Raw genomic sequence first — 15038 nt, 5'->3', positions numbered from 1 at the left:
TTGGAATGGTGAGGGCTGAACTTTATGGACTTTGGGACGCTGCCATGTAGAAAAATCCACAAGACCCAGACACAACTGAAAACTAAACATCAGGGTGATTCCAGGGTGGTGAGTTTCACATGCACCTGCACCATTGCCATACCCACAATGCCCTGCAAACCTCCAACCTGGCTGAAAATCACACATTTTTCCCACGTTTTTGTGATGGAACCTTCCCGAATCTGCAGGAATCCAAAAAATTCCTATCACCCAGCATTGTCTCATCTATACTTATAAAAATTCTGCTGCACTTGTCAGCCTAAAAATTGTTGTTTGCAAACTGCCCTTCTGGGCCCCCTTTGGTTCCTCCTCAATATCAACATGTTTTTGCCTCTTCCCTTTCACAAGCACTTGGCCCACCTACACAAATGAGGTATCATTTTTACTGGGAGACTGAGGGGAACGTTGAGTGGTATTAAATATGTCCCAGTGCGGTAATCCCACACAGAAATGTTGGAAAAATTGTTTTGTTTTTTTTTGGCTAAATTTGAGGTTTGCTGGGGATTCTGGGTAAGAAAACATTGGGGGATCCACGCAAGTCACACCTCCCTGGACTCCCTCGGGTGTCTAGTTTTCAGAAATGAGACTTGGGGGAACGCTAGGTTGAAGGAAATTTGTGGCTCCTCTCAGATTCCAGAACTTTCTATCATGAAATGAGAGGAAAACTTGTTTTTTTGGCCAAGTTTTGAGGTTTGCAAAGGATTCTGGGAAACAGAACCTGATCAGAACCCCACAAGTCACCCCATCTTGGATTCCCCTAGGTGTCTAGTTTTCAAAACTGCGTAGGTTTGCTAGGTTTCCCTAGGTGCGGCTGAGCTACAGGCCAAAATCCACAGCTAAGCACTTTGTGAAAAACAGCTCTGTTTTCTTTGTGAAACTGTGATGTGTCCACGTCGTGTTTTGGGGCATTTCTTTTCTCGGGTGCTAGGCCTACCCACACAAGTGAGGTACCATTTTTATTGGGAGACATAGGGGAACACAGAATAGCAAAACAAGTGTTATTGCTCCTTGTCTTTATCCACATTTTTTCCTTCTAAATGTAAGACAGTGTGTAAAAAAGACGTCTATTTGAGAAATGCCCTGTAATTCACATGCTAGCATGGGCACCCTGAAATTCAGAGATGTGCAAATAACCACTGCTTCTCAACACCTTATCTTGTGGCCATTTTGGAAATACAAAGATTTTCTTGATACCTATTTTTCACTTTTTATATTTCAGCAAATGAATTGCTGTATACCCAGTATAGAAGGAAAAACCATTGCAAAGTGCAGCTCATTTATTGGCTCTGGGTACCTAGGGTTCTTGATGAACCTACAAGCCCTATATATCCCCGCAACCAGAAGAGTCCAGCAGACATAACGGTATATTTTGCTTTCAAAGATCTGACATCGCAGGAAAAAGTTACAGAGTAAAACGTGGAGAAAAATTGCAGTTTTTTTCACCTCAATTTCAATTTGTTTTATTTCAGCTGTTATTTTCTGTAGGAAACACTTGTAGGATCTACACAAATGACCCATTGCTGAATTCAGAATTTTGTCTACTTTTCAGAAATGTTTATCTTTCTGGGATCTAGCATTGGTTTCTCACTAATTTGGCCACTAACTGGAAGGAGGCTGAAAGCACAAAAAATAGTAAAAATGGGGGATGTCCCAGTAAAATGTCACAATTGTGTTGAAAAATTGGGTTTTCTAATTCAAGTCTGCCTGTTCCTAAAAGATGGGAAGATGGTGATCTTATCACCGCAAACCCTTTGATGCCATTTTTGGGGAAAAAAACACGCGCCGCCTTCTGCATCCCTTTTTTCCCATTTTTTTGGAAAAAACTAAATTTCCACTGTATTTTGGCTAATTTCTTGGTCTCCTGCAGGGGAACCCACAAATTCTGGGTACCTCTAGAATTCCTAGGATGTTGGAAAAAAAAGACGCAAATTTGGCTTGGGTAGCTTATGTGAACAAAAAGTTATGAGGGCCAAAGCAAGAACTGCTCCAAATAGCCAAAAAAAGGCTCGGCACAGGAGGGGAAAAGGCCTGGCAGTGAAGGGGTTAAAGACATAAGAAACAAAAAAACAACTATGACCTTGTGTAATGTAATCTGGTGCTCTTGTAAAGTGATCTAATGCCTTTGGGGCAAGATTGCACTAACTGCAACTGCAAAAAAAAAATCTACATGAGACTAACATAGCCCATTTCTGTCTGCTGTCTGTAGTAGCCTCTGCTATTTTGTTCTACTAATAATGTCTTACTTTACCTCACCTTTTTCGGGGAATGCTCCTCTTCAAATTCTAATATAATATAGATTTCTTAAGACGCACTCATTTCAAACTATACGATAAATAATTACCACAAATATTAAATAGTTTCTTCCACATAACAAACACAATTTTCCAGGATTTTCTTTGTGAACATTTACCCTAAATATTTAATTGCTTCAACCTAGTTAAGAATGAAGGGCCAGATATACAGAGAATGTTTCCCATGTCAAGCCCTCTGATTCTGTTAAAAAATACAGGGTTTGCAACCACCAAAATCCTTTGTACATATGAATCAAACCCCATTTTGCTATTTTGAATGCTTTTTGTTTAGAATCACAAAATGGATTTGGAAATGATTACCGAATTGCACTTTACAAGTGGCTTGTATGGGCTGTCCTTTCCAAATTGAGATTCCATAGGCTATGTATCAATAGTTTAAGTCCACTGATCAGTTATTGAATCCCAAGTTATGATGAGAACTGATTAGCAAAGGAGAAGAGGTCCCCTTTAGAACTAAGGGTGGCCAAAACTGGGTACACCAGGCATTGGTGCAAACACTTAGAGCCAGCACTCTCGAAAACTATAAATGAGGAAGTGAAAAAATAGGCTTCAAACTAGTTTGACAATAAATGGCCATCAAAATAAGTCTAGAATTGCAGCAAAAGGCTAAACGATCTGGAAGAAGCTAGCTCTTAACATGACCTTATCAGGAGGGGGGTTCCTGCAACAAAACAACCTGTTTGAAAAAAGCATTGAATCGTTGGAACTGTAAACAGCACACTGCCTTTTCGCTCGTCTTACATAGCCCCCATACAGTTTTAACCCATTGATAAGAAAGAGAAACTGACAAAAGGTAACACCCTAAAGATAAATCAGCTAAAATGTAAACCAGTCAGGAATTGTAAATGCAGCCAGAATAAATTTAAAAAAAATTAAAATGTGGTCAAGTTTAAGTGTAGCATAGATCAACCAAGCAGCTGTGCACAAAACAGATTTTAGTACGAGTAGAAAGACGGCATATGGTCAACTGGATCATAAGAGGCTCATAGGTTAATTGGAATTAGCAAACACGTGTCTCCTCCATCCAGTACTCTCATGGCTGCATCCACAACCAGCAAGATAGATGTTGGGTTGTTACAACAAGAACAGTAACCAGATTGATAGGAATTTGATCAGAAGTTGCTCAGTGGTATGTTTTCGGGGTTGGATGTTGGACAGTGTGCAAGGAACTTACCCAGCGTTGCAAGAGCAGTAATGAACATCTATTAGAACAGATCAGGGAAGGGCGCAGGTTTTTAAGTAATGGCAGGACATTGCCAGCCTTCAAGTAATCAGGAAATTGACTTCAAGTAAATGAGGTGTTAATGATCTGAAACTACAATTTGAATAATTTATTTCAGCAAAGTAGTTTAAAGAATGCCAGTTTAGTAAGCTGCAGCCTTCAAACGGTTATGTGCATTACAAAATTTGCCAAAGATGAAGGCAAGTCTTCCCAGGTGCCTCTAGAAAAGGTACATTTTACATTATCATTCTTTTCTAAAGTGTTCTCTCATCTTGAATGTTCTCCGGGCAGGGCAGCGTTCTTCAAACCTTGCTCTAACACCTTCTGACAAAGCAAAACATTTTCTGGTTGGACTTTCCTTCCAGACGTGAAAGCACTACTGTCAGAAAAAAAAGGGTGGGCAGGGTTAGTGAGGAGGAAAGCTTAGTAAATCAGCGAGTGGATTTTCATTGGTACACGCCACCAAATAGAAGAAGCTATAACATCGTGAACACATCACGTAAAAACATATTTGCTGGAAATTAAAACCAAGTTGGCAATGAATGTTCAATGCTGCAGTAGCTTATACGCTCTTAATATAATAATGTTACTTTGCTCTGAAGTGAATGTGCTACGGTTGCTTTTAATGAATAAAGTTTAATAGACACAGGACACTGCTCCATATAGGTACTCTCATTTGGCACTGGTGTTCTTAGTTGACCAAAGTGTTTGCACTCCATTTGGGTAGCCAAGTTACTTCCTTTAGACATGGCTCACTCCAGGTGCTGGTATTGCTTAGACAGTCAGCACAACATTGGTGTTAGCACGTCTGATCTTAATAAGTAAACTTACAAGGGGACGCAGATAGGTTGATGAAACTTTTAACTAATCAATAATCAATACACAATAGTCAATAATCAACAACAGTCAATAACAGTAATAAATGGAGTCAGTAATAGCTACACAACATGACCTTTCAGTCATGAATATCCACACCTTTTGGTAAAAGTTAGAATATTTATTTCCCTATATTAACAATACTAAGGTCATGTAGATTAATCTCAAAATCAAATGAAACGCATACAGAAACAATACTGGCTGTCCAAAGCAGCGGAAGAAACGTAATCTAATCAAAGCTTGAACTACAACACATTCTAAGGTTACGGTGCATATTAATAACAAAGTGAACTGCGTCAAAGTAATCACAAACATTAAGTTTAGCAGAGAAATTCATCAAGCATTAATTCATGTTAGCATGATCTCATTAGTCTCATCCTTAACTATCACCAGATTAGCATCCGCATGTTGGGCTTCATGCAAAACAATTTAGTAACACAAATTTGGAAAAACCTCTAACTGTTGCTCTATCAAAACAATGCAGTTGGTACCTAGAAAGATAAAAAGCAGATATGCATAATAATCAACAGTTTAAGTCATAATACCTATCCTTAGTGTGGATCAGCAAGCAGTCAGAAAAAGTTCAGAAAACGCAAAGACTCTAAGCATCAAAGTTAAGCATGGCTCTTGTATAGACGCAAGATAATCAAGAATAAGCCTTTCAGCCAGCAAAAAAATGGGCAATGACAGAAATGTAAAAATGCAAAAGGCAAAATGCAAGGGCAGAGTGCTGGGTTTCTCCTTCGTGCAGCATCGTTAAATTAAAACTACTTCCCAAATCCCTATTGGCCAGTTAATCGCATGTTCCCACTTTGTCCAATAAAACTAAAACTCTAAATCTATGAATTCTACTATTACTCAGTTCACATGTCATTGATTGGTTTGCCCTGCAATGTCCTCATCATCCGTCTTGTCAGGTAACAATACTGTTGCAGGTTCCACTCCACTCAGTATCTCCATTGTTCTTCTCCTGAGAAAGTCACTCTCACACGCATTACACACAAAATGTTACATTAGTAAGAACAGCATCTTCTAGCAGTTGGTTCTCACACGAAAGGTTTCTCAGCTATGAGCACATAATGCAAAATGGAAAATCACAGGTTAACTCTCTAGGACAGTGAATGTCTTGGTCTAGTTTGTCAGGCCTCATGTCAAAGCTGTATCTCTTAAGGTTTAATAAATGACTAAGTTAAGGTCTACAATTAATAAACCTAAAACATAATGCATAACCTTTAATATGTCTTGAAACGTGTAGTATTCATCAAAGAGGCTGTAATCGATATCAATGTTGCTAGGCCTAGCTCTCATATACTTTTCTGGACTTATGATTGTCTACATCTCTACTGAGAGTTGTTTTACCTCTCTAAAATTAAAACTGGATTTGGAGCAACATTGATATCTATTACAGCCACTTTAATGAATACTACACGTTTCAAGACTAGCTGATTCTGCGAAACAACCTGTATTTACTTAGTGGGACCTCACCTAACTTTGAATCACATTTTTCCTATGGAGGACTAGGGTCCAATGTCCTCTGGTGAGCAGCTCCCACGCCATGCATTATTAAAAGACATTTCCATACAGGGAGATTGTGGTTTTGGACCCCTCCTTTCTTTTCCCTGGAATAACCTTTAATATGACATATTACTACATTAGTCAAACATATATTTGATATTTCACAATAGTAATTCACTAGTAAGTACACTTTTTGAACATTGGTGGCCACTCTTCGTATTCACATTTTCAAATACGTGCATTATTTTTCTACGTTATTATATTTTCTACATAAACTTATTATTCAGAATACATGAACACTCATAATTTTTTTTTAGTTAAAACACCTGCGCTAGCAATCCCTCCTCTGATGACTAAATGTGTAATCACACTAAATACCACCCACAAATTTTTGCATCAGATAAAATTCTGTCAATTCAATCCCTTCATACTTTTGTTTCCCTTTTTAATTTTCCTTATACCGTTTTTCCCTTTGCTTTTCTTCCCTCCTCTGATTATTCTTTGATCTTTTCAATTTAATCTTTTTGCATAATTTACACAATCCCCATATTCCAAATAGACAAATCACAAAAATTATTATCCCTGGCAAGATTTTCAGTAGCATCCCATTCCAAATGTTGCTGAGCCAATTTCCCACTGAAGCAAAACCTTTGCCAATCGTTGCCCAAACACGTGGTTCTTTCAATTATTTCAAATCAGCACTTTCATTAGTCAGATTAGTAATTAAGCCTCTAATTTATTTACTATTATCAGATATATACGAACAACAATGCCTAGAATTAATCATTCTACAGACTCCACCATCCTTCGCTAAAAGAATGTTTAAAGCAAGATGATTTTGAAGATTCATAGCTCTATCAGCAGCTAACTCAGTATCTATTAGGAGTATGGCTCCTGAAAAATGTGTCCGCATGTTATCCACGATAGTCGACAACCTTCGAATCTTTATAGAATTCAGAATGACTCCCACTGAAGGAATCACTGCTCCAAATATATCTCTGACTATACCAGAAGAGGACTCCCTCCTCTGTCTCATATGATGTAATTCAGTCACTCTAGGAAATTTTTTCAAATCCTCCATTTGATAAATCTTTGTGAAAAATAGCCCCAAATAACATGTCCCATACCATCCTCTTGTAAAACGGTAATAAGCACTAAGACCACAAATATAATACATTCTGGGAATTGCCGGGTCCTGTCCATTCAACATAAATGTCCATTGACTCTGAAACAAAAGCACATGCTTACATTCACTCGTTCCCACAAATAAAGTGTCAGTGTGTGATTTAGGCCTGCATCTACAATCTTTCCACACATGATGTGCATCTAAAGCTAATTTCCCTTGTATTTTAATTGCACTATCAGCATAATCATTCCTGTAAGTCCTTTTCATTAAGCCGTTTTCTAATTTCTCCTTTAATGCCTTTCTCCTGTCATCTGTGTGATCTAAGAAGCTTTTGTCTAAAGGTGTAAGCAAGCATGTTAAATTATTGCGGTGTGCTCCAGTAACCAATTATAGGAACAAATGAAAACACAATATCATAATTTGAGTAAAAGTACTGTATGTACTCCTGGTTATAAAATCTTGTTAGTAGCAGACTACAACTTATGCCATAAGTTAATAGCAAACTATGGTAGGAAACTCCTTCCTCAACTGATGAAGGAATCTGCGTACACACAACAATTCTTTGCATCCACTGTTTCAACATATTCACTTACCAAGCTATAGAAAACATTAGAAGAAAGTTCTCCTTGCGCATTAGTATTACCATGCAAATATTTCTCATCTAACCTAAATTTCTCTATTGCCGTTAGTGCAGTAGTCATCTCAAAAGCAGAAGTGTTGTTGGCTTCACTCTTAACAAGAACAGACATACCCACAATCAACACCACAAACAATATCCCACACATAAACGCCAATCCAATACTCATATATTTACAGTGCCTAGTATTCCTACCCTGTTGACTAATGTTACTCATGACCTGTAAAGAATCAGAAAGCAGAAGAAATGTAGAAAACTTAGATCAAAAATAGACAACTCTTTTTTCAGCAGTTATTTACAGCTCTCAGTCTCACTTCAGGATCCCTTGTCAAAATCGGTCAGCAGCTTTGTCAAAATTAGGTTTCAAAAGTCAAATCAGGTTAGCAATGTCTCTTACAGGTACTTTCAAAGTCTCTTTCTCAAAAATGTTCTCTCAGATTGTTTCAACAGTTCAGTTTATCAGCTTCCTTCAAGTGCCAAAATACTGACCTGAATGTCTCTATCAAAACAAAAAGACAAAACTCTTGCTGCCATTCACTTGTAGTTGCAGACGCCCATTCAGGACCTGCGTATCTTGGACTTGCTATTCTCTTTCTTTTAAATTTTTGATCACCATTCAATTCTCTTTGACTTAGATCTTCTGTCCTTGTGGTATCTACTTCTTCCTGTATTGTTGTATCAGCAACCACTTCTTTTTCTCTATCTACTGGTGACTCTGGCCACTTATCTCCTTTCAGTGGACCCTTTGTCGGTGTTCTCTTCAGAGTCGAACTTGACCCTTCTCCTTGTTTTGCGGTGTTTTCTCTTGACGGACCTGCAATCGGTTCAGGAGGAGTCAGCTCACAGTGACTTTGACCCACCTCAACTCCCTTCCCCTCTGGGTCTGGCAATTGCTCTGTTTGTCTCTCAAGATCATCTGCTTCTGGAAAAGCCCTCCTCTGACTAGGCTCTCCTACTGCCTCAATAGAGATAGGCTCTCTGTCACCCTCCTGGAGGTCTTCTCCTTCGTCTCTCACAGGAGTAACTGAACCTTCCTCAACGGGCCCAGATCCGGTCTCAGTACTCTATTTTTCTCCTTCTGGCCCTGAGACTTGTTTTGCTGTTGTTGGTACTCTCAACAACTCTTCTTCTTTGTGATCCAGTGGACATGCCACTTTCTTTGTGTGACTTGCATGAATCCAGTTTGGAATTCCTGCACACTTCACAGCTGTGGTAGTTGTCAAAACTACCTGGAAAGGTCCCTTCCAACGAGGCTCCAAACATGTTTTCCTCATATGTTTCCGGCCACAACCCAGTCTCCAGCTCTCAGATTGTGCCCTGTGTCATGGATCGGTGGCAGTGTGGTGGCTTCCACCTGCTGAGAAAAAGAGCGAACAACATCAGCCAGACCTTTGCAGTAGTCCAACACCAAATCATCTGTAATGTTGACAAGTGCATTTGCAGGCACCGCTGGCAACCTCATTGCTCTGCCCATGAGGATCTCATGCGGTGACAATCCTGTGTTCCTGTAAGGTGGTTTTCTCATTGACATCAACAAGGGTAATGCGTCAGGCTGTTTCAAATTTGTGGACGCACACATCTTTGCAACTCTTGACTTCAAGGTACCATTCATCTGTTCCACTAGTCCTGATGCTTCAGGGCGGTCACTACAATGCAACTTCTGCGAAATGTTCAATGCTGCACACAGTAATTGAATTACTTCATTGTTAAAGTGACTTACCCTATCTATTTCTAAAGAGATCGGAAATCCGAAACACTGTATCAGTTCTCTCAGCAGTAGTTTCGCTACAGTGAGTGTTGGACCTGGCTTTTTGACAGGGTCATCCCCAAACTTTTTGCCTCCTTCCTCCTATTTTTTCTGACCTGTTGCTGTTGGCTTTTGAACTCTGGGCACTTTACCACTGCTAACCAGAGCTAAAGTGCATATGCTCTCTGTGCAAATTGTACTGTTGATTGGTTTATCCATGATTGGCTATTTAATTTACTTGTAAGACCCTAGTAGAGTGCACTATATGTGCCTAGGGCCTGTAGATTAAATGCTACTAGTGGGCCTGCAGCACTAGTTGTGCCACCCACTTCAGTAGCCCCTTAACCTTGCCTCAGGCCTGTCATTGCAAGGCCTGTGTGTGCAGTTTTACTGCCACTTCGACTTGGCATTTAAAAGTACTTGCCAAGCCTAAAACTCCCCTTTTTCTACATATAAGTCACCCCTAATGCGTGCCCTAGGTAACCCCTAGAGCAGGGAGCTGTGTGGGTAAAAGGCAGGACGTGTACCTGTGTAGTTTATATGTCCTGGTAGTGTAAAACTCCTAAATTCGTTTTTACACTACTGTGAGGCCTGCTCCCTTCATAGGCTAACATTGGGACTGCCCTCATACATTGTTGAAGTGGCAGCTGCTGATCTGAAAGGAGCAGGAAGGTCATATTTAGTATGGCCAGAATGTTAATACAAGACCCTGCTGACTGGTGAAGTCGGATTTAATATTACTAATCTAGAAATGCCACTTTTAGAACTGTTGCCTTACAATCCACGTCTGGGTAGGTTTAGTTGACAGCTCCTTGTGCATTCACTCAGACACACCCCAAACACAGGGTACTCAGCCTCACTTGCATAAATCTGCATTTTGAATGGGTCTTCCTGGGCTGGGAGCGTGGAGGGCCTGCCCTCACACAAAGGACTGCCACACCATCCTACTGGGACCCTGGCAGATAGGATTGAACTGAAAGGGGACCTGGTGCATTTCTTAGCCACTCTTTGAAGTCACCCCCACTTCAAAGGCACAATTTAGTATAAAACAGGGCCTCTGCCCTACCTCATCAGACACTTGCTGGAGAAGAAACCTGAACCAGAAACTACATCCTGCCAAGAAGAACTGCCTGGCTGCTCCAAGGACTCACCTGTCTGCTTTCTACAAAGGACTGCTGCCTTGCTGTTGGCCTGCTGCCTTGCTGAACTCTTGTCTGGCGGTAAAAGTGCTCTCCAAGGGCTTGGATAGAGCTTGCCTCCTGTTCTCTGAAGTCTCAGGACCAAAAAGACTTCTCTTTTTCATTTGGACTCTTCGTGCGCTGCAAATTTCCACGCACAGCTTGCTCCGCGGCGAGAAAATCGCCGCACACCGACGCTGCTCGATGCGACGCATACGGGGCGACAGGAACTTTGACGCACGGCTTCGCATAGACAACGCCACCCGACTTCCAGAGGGGAAATCGACGCGAGGCCTGCCGTGAGAAAGACAATTCCACGCACAGCCTCCTGGAATGACGCGCAGCGGAAAACAAGCCGAAGAATCCACGCACAGACCCTGGGACATCTGGTAATCCCGTGATCCATAGAAGGAGATAGTCCGCGTGCCGGAAAATGACGCATGTCTTCCCCGAGTGAAAAATAACGACGCAAGTCCGTGTGTGAAGGGGCACAACCGACGCACACACCATTTTCCCTCCCGTAGAACGACGCACGTCTCCCCGCGTGAAAGATAACGACGCAAGTCCGTGTGAGAAGGGGCGTAATTGACGCACACATCATTTTTCCACGGATCTCCTCTTCTGCGGCCCTCTGCGGAGATTTTCTACTCCAAACCAGGTACTTTGTGCTTGAAATAGACTTTGTTTACTTTTTAAAGACTTAAGACACTTCATATCACTTTTTAGTGATATCTTTACAAATTCATATTGCATCTTTGATCGTTTTGACCTGCAAATACCCAGATAAATATTATATATTTTTCTAAACACTGTGTGGTGTATTTTTGTGGTGCTATATTGTGTTATGGTAGTATTTATTGCACAAATGCTTTACATATGGCCTTCTAAGTTAAGCCTGACTGCTCAGTGCCAAGCTACCAGAGGGTGGGAACAGGATAATTTGGATTGTGTGTGACTTACCCTGACTATAGTGAGGGTTCTTGCTTGGACAGAGGGTAACCTGACTGCCAACCAAAAACTCTATTTCTAACAGTGAGACTATCATTTTTTCGTGTAGGGTAAGCTTCAATCCAGTAACTAAAGATGCAAACAATCAGCAACACATATCTCAAACCTCCACACAGAGACATCTCAATAAAATCCATCTGCATTCTGCTGAATGGACTTCCCGCTCTTCCAATGTGGCTCAAATTTACCACTGTCCCTTTTCCTGCGTTCAACTGTTGGCAAATGACACAACGATGGCAAACTGCTTCAGCAACTTTTTTCAGCTTTGGGTTAAACAAATCATGTTTGAACAATCGAATCATTGCATCCCTCCCAATATGTGCTTGACCATGGTAATACCTCACCATTTGAGACAACAGGCTATTTGGCAAAACCAATTGACCCTCTCCTGAAACCCACAATTCATCTTGTCTTTGCACACATTTCATTTTGCTCCGTTGACATTTTTCCTCCCTGTCAGCATTATTCTGCAGCATTTTCAATTCTTCTAAAGTGTCAATTACTTTCAATGCATAGCTTGTATAAGTTTCGTCTTCTTCAGATAACAGTTCCCACTTGTCTTTGAACAATATACAGTTCAGTGCCCCAAACCTTGCGACTTGATCCGCATATCCATTTCCCAATGATACAAAGTCCTGCAACTTCAGATGTGCACTGCATTTCACCACAGCAGTCTTTTCAGGCATTTGAATAGCATGTAACAATTCTTTAATTCTCTCACCATTTCTCACTCGTGAACCAGAAGAGGTCATGGAACCTCTCTGTGACCACAACTGGCCAAAATCATGGGCTATTCTAAATCCATACTGGCTATCCCTATAGATTGCAACCTTCAACTGAGCAGAAACATGGCACGCTCTAGTATGGGCTACCAGTTCCGCTACTTGGGCAGAGTACACGCCTCGAAGCCAGGAAGTTTCCAAAATACAGGTAATTGTGCACACAGCATATCCTGCTCTCAGTGTCCCTGCATTGTCTCTCAGACAAGAACCGTCAATAAAGATAATTTGGTCATTTTCTTCCAATCGGGTGTCTCTAATGTCAGGTCTCGGTTTTGTGCACAATTCAGTTACTTCAAGACAATCATGCTCACAATCTTCCATTTGCTCAATTTCGACATTTTCATTGGGAAGTAAGGTTTCTGGGTTCAGCACTGTACACCTTTTCAATGACACATTTGGTGACCCTAGAATACTAGTTTCATATCTGGTCAACCTTGCACTAGTCAAATATTGGCTTTTTGTCCTTGTAAGTAAAATCTCAATAGAATAAGGGACCATTACAGTCAGGGGATGTCCCTTCACAATGTGTAAGGCTCTGACCAACTGCTGCAACTGCGTGCAAACAACCCGGTAAGGCTGCTGTAACTGGGTCCAAAGTAGCTGAAAAATATATTACTGGGCGGTTTACACCTCCATGGACCTGTGTCAAGACAGACAAAGAACATGCATCACGCTCATGACAAAACAATATGAATGGTTTCGTGTAATCAGGCATACCCAAAGCTGGAGCCTTGCGCAGACTTTCTCTCAATTCAGTGAACGCTTTCATTCTAGCCTGGTTTAACACTATGGGATCAGTGACTTCCTTATGAGTCAGCTTCTGCATTGGTCTTGAAATGACTGAAAAATTTGGAATCCATTGGTGACAATAGCCTACCATTCCTAAGAACATCCTGACATCTCTCTGTGCTGTCGGGGGATTTATCTACAATATGGTTGTAATCCTTTCTCTGCATATTTTTCTCGAACACTTCTCAATCCGGTGACTCAAGTATTTCACTACCTTCTGACAGTACTGCAATTTAAGCAGAGACACTTTGTGACCATTCTTTCACAAATGGTTCAACAGGGCAATCGTATCATACTTGCACTCGTCCCTTGTTTTGGATGCAATCGGCAAGTCATCAATGTACTGCACCAAGGTCGATTGGAAAGGCAATTCCAGTGACCCCAAATTATTTTTCAAGATCTGATTAAATATGAAAGGTGACTCTTAAAACCCTTAAGGAATTCTTCACCAGCAATAAACTCGATCCAGGAATTTGAAACAAAAGAGAAATTGACTATCCTCATGAAGAGGCGCAGAAAAGAAGGCTTGTGACAAATCAAGTTCGATGACTTCCCTATTCTCACACTGTGGAGTACGCACACTACTTCTACAACTTTATTTGGAGTACGCAAACTCCCTAAACTCTCACAAACCTCACTATTCACCTGCGATTTGCATAAGCTATGCAAGCGCAACCTACTTCATTCACTCTGTCACTAGAATGCCGAGAACACCCTCAAACAACCAATAGCAGGATCCAGGAATCTGAGAAAATTATTTCCGGACTTAACGGAACATAATTTTCACTCCTATTATCATCATTGGAAAATAAAATCCAAATCTCAATGATAATGAACTCTCAAAGGAACAGCTCATCAAGCTGTTACCATCTCTGAGAACACCTGTACCAGGCTCTCAGGGAGACGATCCTTCACCTCTCTTTACCAACACTGTTAACACCTGTTACTCTATACCAGACGTCTATGATGAGCTTTTAAGAAGACTAACCATCAGCATCTCTTACTATCTCTGTTAACACCTGTCAGTCTGTACCGGACGTCTATGATAAGCTCTTAAGGAGACTAACCCATTACCTCTGCTACGATCTCTGTTAGCGCGTCTGACCTTAATAAGTAAACTTACACAAGGAGGCGGATAGGTCGATGAACCTTTTGACTTGCAATTAAGATGTTCTTACCATAGCTCCAGTACATAATCAATAATCAATACACAATAGTCAAAAATCAACAACAATGAATAACAGTAATAATCAAGGGAGTCAGTAATTGTCACGCACCATGACCTTTTAGTCATGAATAACCACACCTTTTGGTAAAAGTTAGAATATTTATTTCCCAATACTAAGGTCATGTAGATTAATCTCAAAATCAAATTAAACACATACACAAACAATACTGACTGTCCAAAGTGGCAGAAGAAACGTAAGCTAATCAAAGCTTGAACTACAACACATTCTAAGGTTACGGTGCAAATTAATAACAAAGTCAACTGCGTCAAAGTAATCACATACATTAAGTTTAGCAGAGAAATTCACCAAGCATTAATCCCTGTTAGCATGATATCATAAGTGAGGATCCTTAACTAACACCAGATTAGCATCAGCATGTTGGGCTTCATGCTAAACAATTTAGTAACACATTTGGAAAAACCTCTAACTATGGCTCTATCGAAACAATGCAGTTGGTACCTAGGAAGAAAAAGCAAATATGCATAATAATCAACAGTTTAAGTCATAATACCTACCCTCAGTGTGGATCAGCAAGCAGAGTCAGTCTTCGTCCTTAGGACATCAGTCGATCAGCAAGT

The sequence above is a fragment of the Pleurodeles waltl genome, chromosome 3_1, assembly GCF_031143425.1.
Source record: "Pleurodeles waltl isolate 20211129_DDA chromosome 3_1, aPleWal1.hap1.20221129, whole genome shotgun sequence".
NCBI lineage: Eukaryota > Metazoa > Chordata > Amphibia > Caudata > Salamandridae > Pleurodeles > Pleurodeles waltl.
Note: the sequence above shows the minus strand (reverse complement) of the source record.